Genomic DNA, 7,500 nt, shown 5'->3' on the forward strand with positions numbered 1-7,500 from the left:
AATATTTGATTCTTAATTTCAGAAAATTGATGCATCTCATGTTTGAAGGAGTATCATATGATTCTTCTGTTAGAATACTGTGGCCAAAGATTTGCTTCATGTTTATTTTTCTGTTCATATTTCAATCTACATCATTTGGTGGAATGAAATTTTTGATATAATGGTCTACTTTGTGATTAATGCTCCCAACCCACGAGAACCAGAAACAAACAAACGTGGGGAAAGGGGTTGGGAATGAAGTACCCCAACAGGCACCATCACTAATGCAATACTAGTTTAGCTTGGTAAGATGGGAGGGGTTAACCCCCCCCCCCCCCCTCATCCCCTTTCTCTCTAGGGGTGCAGGTCACGATCCCCTAAGAGAGGTGCTACTCCTCTCGAGGGCTGTAGGTCACAGCAAGAGTCCTTATTCCTCTTTAGGGCTGCCATCACAATACCCTAAAAGAGGTCCTTACTCATCTCCAGGGCTGCAGGTCACCATACCCTGAAAGAAGTCCTTAGTTGGGCAAGGTAGTTAAGAGTCATGGTTACCATGGCAAACAATCCATTTTGTGAGTGTATTGGGCAAAGAGTGACCTGTATGGGAGCACTTCATCCCAACCCAAAGTTTATTTGTCTATATCAACTCAACATCAAAGAGCAGAGAGATATATACCTAAGATTTACTCGAAAGTCCAGCTTTGTAGATCAATAGTAAGTGTAGCTTATTGGTTCATTATGCATCTTATGTGCAGGGAAACTGCAGAAGTTGAACTGGAATGTAACGTTCCTACCGATTATATTAACTAATATAAGATCGCAATGATATTGTCAGATACTAGAGAGTATCAATGTGTTGAACCAAAGGCCTTCGTTAACAACTATTCATTTCAAGAAAAAATCTCACAAAACACTAATGGAACCGAATGTTAACCTCATAATACAGATATATGCCTAGTCTATGAAAGAAGATAGGGCTACTCTAATCATTAAATGTCTGTAATGCAAATATGCAGCAAATCTATACCATTGGCTGCCAACTGTAACATCTTAAATATATATATGTCTATATCCATCCGAAGTAAACTTATAGCAAAATATCTTGTGTATAGTATTTTGCATTCAAACATCCCATATATAATCCCGTACGGAACGAGCAGATCTGTTTATAGTCTGCTACAGATCTGCTGGCACATCTGTAGCAGATCTGCAGACAATCTACAGATGATCTACAGATTATCTGCAGATCATCTGCAGAATGTCTGCAGAATGTCTGCAGAGCGTCTGCAGGGATGATCTGCAACAAGTCTGCAAATTTGCAGACCCTCTGCAGACGAAATCAGCCTATCCGGTTAAAAAAAAGCCCACAAAATTCACCAATCAAACAACGTTTATTTAAAAGACAGAGAGAGGAAGTCGGTCTGTTACTCATCAAAAGTAAACGATTAATGCTGATAGATACGCAAAATAATATCATAAGCAGGAATTTAAAGTATTTTCTTAGCATGACATTTTCAACGCATTCCAAATGAATTAAAAAAAACCCTCGAGTAGCAACCACTCGTTTCAAGAATCTAAGCTTCGCGTAGACTGCGAGCAACGAGGGAGCTTGCTCGCAGGCTAGGCTTTGCATGCTTTTTTTTTTTTGGTTTGCTTGGCAGGTTATTTACAGAAACGAGATCGAGTAAACTAGATACTGCCCACAGTCTTTCAGAGTTCTCCAGAACCACTTGTAATTTTTGCGGTGTTTGGTGTGATTCGTTATCCTCGCCGCACCGCAACCCATCGGCTTGAATGCCGAAAGACTGATACACGGCGTCTGCAGGCAGAAATTACAAGTCCGAACAGCGATTTCATGTTTTTTCGATTCTTCCAGATTCAGCTGTAGGTGGCTGTTCTGCTGGAGGCGCGAGTTCGCCCGACATCTTATTTCTTGGGAAGAGACGAACAGGGTGTTGGTGGCGTAGGACCATCTTCTTGCGGCACGGCAAAACGTTTGCGGCCTGGAAATAAATGATGGAAACTTTTTTTTCCTATGGACAAACAGCAAGAAACTGGCAGAATTGTGCAACCACAGTGGAAGTACTGTATTAGGAATCTGCTGTGTTTTTTTTTAATTCTTGCTGCTAGAAGTGCGATGTTCTGTAAAGGCATTTTGTCCGGTCCCTGAGCATCAGACTCAGTGTACATTTACGGTATTGCTATAGTAGTCAATTTATATATATTCCGATGGGAAAACCTCCATACATGCGATAAAATGAATGAGTAATTAGATTTTGCCGGAAACAGGATCCAGGATGACATAACCTCAGACTAAAGGGCATCAAGTTTCAAAGTGATGTTCGTTGCAAAGGTGGCGCGCTTTTCGGAAATAATAGTGAAATAAATAATGTAGCTAAGGATAAGAACGGAAGGTAACTGAAATCCTTTACCAAAAAATTAAAGAAAACTCCCTCGCGCACACAGTGCGAAGAGGATACGGGAAGGTAAATCAAAAGACGAAATAAAATCTAACGAAACAGGAAGGAAAATCGTGATAAATAGCATTTACCTTCTCCAGATTGTACTGGTCTTATGGAAGCCACTTCACAGTTTTCTTGCTGCCTAAGAAGACAGAGAATATCATCCTCTTGATGCTCCGGTATCTCAACAGTTAACTACAATAAAAAAGAAAAAGCAAAAAGGTTTTCAGACAAAACGGTGAGGTGAAATGAATAACTTGACAAAAATATAATTCGGCTCAAGTACGATAGCCTGCGTAGCATGGCGGACGAGGGCAGAAAAACCGCCCGGCTCAACAAAACCGCCATGCTACGCAGGGTTGTACTCACCCTCACTCGTTTTGCTGCAGTAGATCCAGGCATTTTTTTTACCCTTGTCTTCGTCTAAAATCATCTGCAAGTCGCTAGCCGTGATCCTTGGCCTACGATGTTAACGGGTCGAGGTCTCGAATAAACCGAGTACGAGTGACAGATCCCCCAGTCCAAGGTTCCTTATATAGGCAGAAAATGTGACGTTGACCCTCGGAACTCAGTCACTCCTTGATTATCGTGTTTATACCACAAGCGTATATACCGCTATCACGCAACGTTTTTACTGACAAGTTGACTATGTCTATGTTTCCAAAGGGATAAGAAAGTAACCACTCAAACTTTCAAAGCCTCAAAAACTTTTAAAAATGGAATGATTGCAGATTTTAATGATCTTATTTTGAGATGGATTACGCCACTAATCAAGTTGCGCATAGTTAATCCCGGCACTAAAATTGAAGCATGTTGAACGTCAAAGATAATGATACTTAAGAAGGGAAACTTCCTTAGTGCTCATGGGTCCGTAGCTTATTGAATGTCCAGAAAAGGGATCAGATCTGAGGAGCGCCGGAGTGTTTTTAGCCTGTTCCAGGCTCTCAGATAGTCGAGAAAACGAAAAGAACTGCGTGTGAAAAGCGAGTGGGGGCTTGGGTCGAGGCGAGGCGGGAGAGCCTGTAAGCATCTCTTTAAATTCTTCATTCCGCCCACTTTGCAAATAACCTTTCGCATGTCAAAATGTCAATGTCAAAGTGTTAAAAAAGGGCGGCATTGTGTGGTCCCACGCGAGTTCAAGCGCGATTCTTTTATTGTTGTTCAAAGGTGATGCGTTAATTCTCGCTTGTGCGAGTACGTTAGCCAGAATTTAAGGCAATTTTTGGGAAAATAACTTTACAAGCGAACGAAGGCATTGTCAAAGCAACCGGGAAACGAGTGTCAAGGAAATCACCCACGGGAGATTTAGCAAATTCGACCAAAAGACACGACCAGTTCGAAAGCTGCGAGTTCCCGACGCTCTGTTGACTTTTCTAAGGAAAACAGAAACCCGACCATTGAAGTTTCTGGCCTAGATGATAAGATGGCCTCATCAATAAACTTCAGCTCTGATGCATCAGGACAACCGATAATGAATGTGAAAGATTGATACTTCATGTGAATGGCTTCAATTGCATTAGCAGTATACAGACACGTAGCCATCACCTTCGCTTCCTGAAAATCGCTTGATGTTTTAAAGCTTTAAGACATACAACGGAAATACAAGCCTGTTTTCGGCAAATTTTTTTGGTTTTCTCTTTTTGCTCTCATTTTTTCGAAGGCGATGAAGGCAGAAATTTAATTGACCCGAGCTGGTGAATTCGAATACGCAGCCAAGTATTTGCATAAGAAAGAATAACAAAATATTGTATTTTTCTCGTTCGTCAGAGTTTTCAGAGAGCGCCGTTGAATGCTAACAATTGTGGCGTGCAGGGGAGAAAATAGTTGTGTCAAATGCGAACTATATATCGTACCCAGTGATGCTATATTGTAAGCGGTGTGGAGAGATGTCGTGTCACAACATCGAAGCGCTTTCACAACGCGCGGCAGTAACTGAAAATTTATGCTTTTACCAAAACCAGTTGGAAGCATTGCAAACGGCTCGTTTTTCGACTTATTAAAGTTGAACAGACACAACTTTTGCTCGAATCTGAGGGCTTGTACGTTTGGGAATATTAAGACACTCGGCGACAGAGTTGACCTCTTTCTTTCGTGCTCCGCGCGTGAATCAAAATGATGACGAAAGTGTTGATGTAAACTGTCAAAATTGACCAATCAGAGGGTATACCAGGAGCTGGTATACCGGAATGAAGAATGTTAAAGAGATGCTTACAGGCTCTCCCGCCTCGCCTCGACCCAAGCCCCCACTCGCTTTTCACAGGCTGTTCCTTTCGTTTTCTCGACTATCTGAGAGCCTGGAACAGGCTTTCAGCGGCGGCATGACCTTCACGTCAATCACGACAACTGATAACAAGAACATCTCATGTTGTAGGTCAGAAAAATGATCACAGTACAGTAATTTAACCATCTTATTGCACTTTTTATGATTCATTCACGTGTTGACTTCGACTTTCGTATCGTTGTTCTATCAACACTGATATGTCGATCGATCAAATGTTTTTCCTTGAGCGTTTGGAACTGAGAATCCAATGCACCCTGCAGTACTGCTCTTAAATTCTATTGAGAGAATGTGTCAGGTATGGGTGCCTAATTGCTATATAATAAGGATAAATTAAGGTCGAAAGAGTATTTATCCTTTCATTTAAGTGTTCAATCGACGTAACATTTTATTTACTAACACGTTGTATGTATTAAAGTGGCTGACCATTTATAACCCTCTTTATATTAACGCATTTTAAATTTTCGACTATCGTTTTATGTGTACAATCGAACTATTTTATTTATCTCAAAACACACCAGTAATGACTGATCCAACTAAGGTTTATACCGCAGTCACGATACAATGATGATCTATCGATCTGGTTTTTGGGCTTCAACGTGTTGCAGATCATCTGCAGACGCTGCAGATAATCTGCAGATCTGTTGTTAGTCTGTTTTTCGTTTGCAGTCTTAACATCGCGAAGTGTATTCAAGCTCAGCGTCTGCAGTAGACTGAAAACAGACTCTGCAGACGATAAATTAAACAGAGTTAACTGAATAGAGTGTAATGTGAAGTGCTCGATTTCTATCCCATATGAACCATGTGAGCGTTAGCCCTACTGATGGAAATGGGCCCACACAAGGACAGAGAAAAACTCTGACCAGGGTGGGAATTGAACCCACAACCTTCGGGTTAGATCTCCGCGGCTCTACCGACTGAGCTACAAGGTCAGACGGGAGCAGACCGTGGGAACTGAAGATGTTAAGGTCACGGCAATGAACATGTACAAGTACAAGGAAAGGTTACGTTTATACAAACGTTGGCCGTGTAGCACTTATATTTTAAACAGAGTTAACTGAATAGAGCCTGCAGATGATCTGTTTTTGTCAAAACAGATCTGTTCCAGATCTGCTCCAGATCTGCTCGTTTCGTACGGGATATCATGTATCATAAGTCTCAAAAAGAAGCAAAGTATATTGCGTGTACTATCGTGCATGACATGCTTATGACATAGGGGTGAAGAGGGGGGAAAAATAATTGTACTAGAGTGCAAACTTAAGCCAGCAAGATGTTTGCCTGCGAGAGTAATTGAATGAATAAACACAAGGCTTATGTTTAATGCACTAGGGGTTGATCGACAGTGATGTAAGAACTATCCTGATTGGCTCAGTTGGTATATTGCACTATAAACACACATGGTCAGGAATGAGCTTTGGCCTGTGAAACCCACCCTATGTTACTGCATGTCACGCAATCTGCAAGTATTTCTCATGGTTGTCCCATTACCTACAATTTGTATCTTTTAAGAGATAAAGTGGTCTTAAATTTATTTGAATTTTATTATGTAGCCTGTTTAGGTAGCAACAAGCTCTCCCCAGGGTGGTTAAGCTTTTTAAATTCAAAAACTGTATCAAGTGCATGCACATGTAAATCGAGTACGTGTACAAAGAAACAATTTCTACAGCAACAAGTAAAAAATGCTTCTACTAAAATATTTAATAAACAAGTTGTAACATCTCACAGTAAAGACAATTTTCTGTTAAACTTTAAACAATTTAAAAACCTCAATTTATCTAATTGAATAACCCAATTTTTTTTCAGAAACTGAAATCTACCTGCCATAATGCAAGAATTTTGCAATGTTTAACTCTAATAGGCCATGAAAAATACCACCATGCAATATTTTACCTTACCCAAAAATGATCTCCCTTACTTTTCATTGTGTTACACATGACCGAAAAAAGCATTAGAAAATGCAAAATCGTACAAGTTAAACAATTTGTCTTCAGCGAGCAAAGGAATATCCAAGGTTGGACGAGGCAGATTCAGGCAGTTAATGCAAGTATTTGCTGTGGGGATAAACGTGCTTGTAACTTCTACAAATTGCAAACTGGGGTGCAGCACAAATCCCAGCACAGGCTCCTCTTCAGCACCAGTTACAAATTGCAGAATATGTGACAGAGATACTGTGCCTCTTCTTCCACCTACAAATTAAAAAGGACGGAGCTATCAGAAGCTTTGCATCACAGACTGATGACAATGAAATGTGTTTAACAATTTAATTCAATTTCAATTTCAAAACAAATCTGCAAATGAACACATACTAAAATCGTTACATGGGGACTGACATGTACACACTACAGTGCTGTAGATATACATGTGCACTCTGATATAATTCATTACTGGGTTGCCAAACCCAGTCGGAATCTCGGTTTCAATTCGTGGGTATTTTTGTTATTTTCCTTGTCGGTAAAAGTCTTGCCTGTCACTCCCCTGCTAAGTGGTGGCTTGCGAATAGAGCCTTCTGCGCATATTTTGTTAGGATCGAGAGGGTAGTGGGAAATGCGTAGATTTCTCTGGTGGACACAGTAGAACGATTAACTTAACCGGCAATGGCGTCGAAAGTCATGTAACGCGAATGGCGTTTTAGTGGATCTTTGAACAAAATATACCCTTATGAAGATCATGAATGGCAGGTCAATTGGATATACAGGCGGTGGAATCTTAAAAGCGACGAGTAATGGACTTCGACAACAATCTAACGCCCGTCGAGCCGAAATCAAGGTGAGCTGTATTTAC

The 7,500-nt window shown here is 40.7% G+C and overlaps 1 long non-coding RNA gene across 1 annotated transcript; it reads right to left on the bottom strand.

Annotated features, from left to right (window-relative positions):
- Positions 1–1,374: 1,374 nt before the first annotated feature.
- Positions 1,375–2,928, bottom strand: LOC137994557 (uncharacterized). Its single transcript, XR_011122147.1, has 3 exons — positions 2,811–2,928; positions 2,531–2,636; positions 1,375–1,982 (listed from the first exon to the last, which is right to left on the bottom strand). It is a non-coding gene; the product is annotated as an uncharacterized lncRNA (long non-coding RNA).
- Positions 2,929–7,500: the final 4,572 nt, after the last annotated feature.

Source organism: Montipora foliosa, chromosome 3, assembly GCF_036669935.1.
Source record: "Montipora foliosa isolate CH-2021 chromosome 3, ASM3666993v2, whole genome shotgun sequence".
Lineage (NCBI taxonomy): Eukaryota > Metazoa > Cnidaria > Anthozoa > Scleractinia > Acroporidae > Montipora > Montipora foliosa.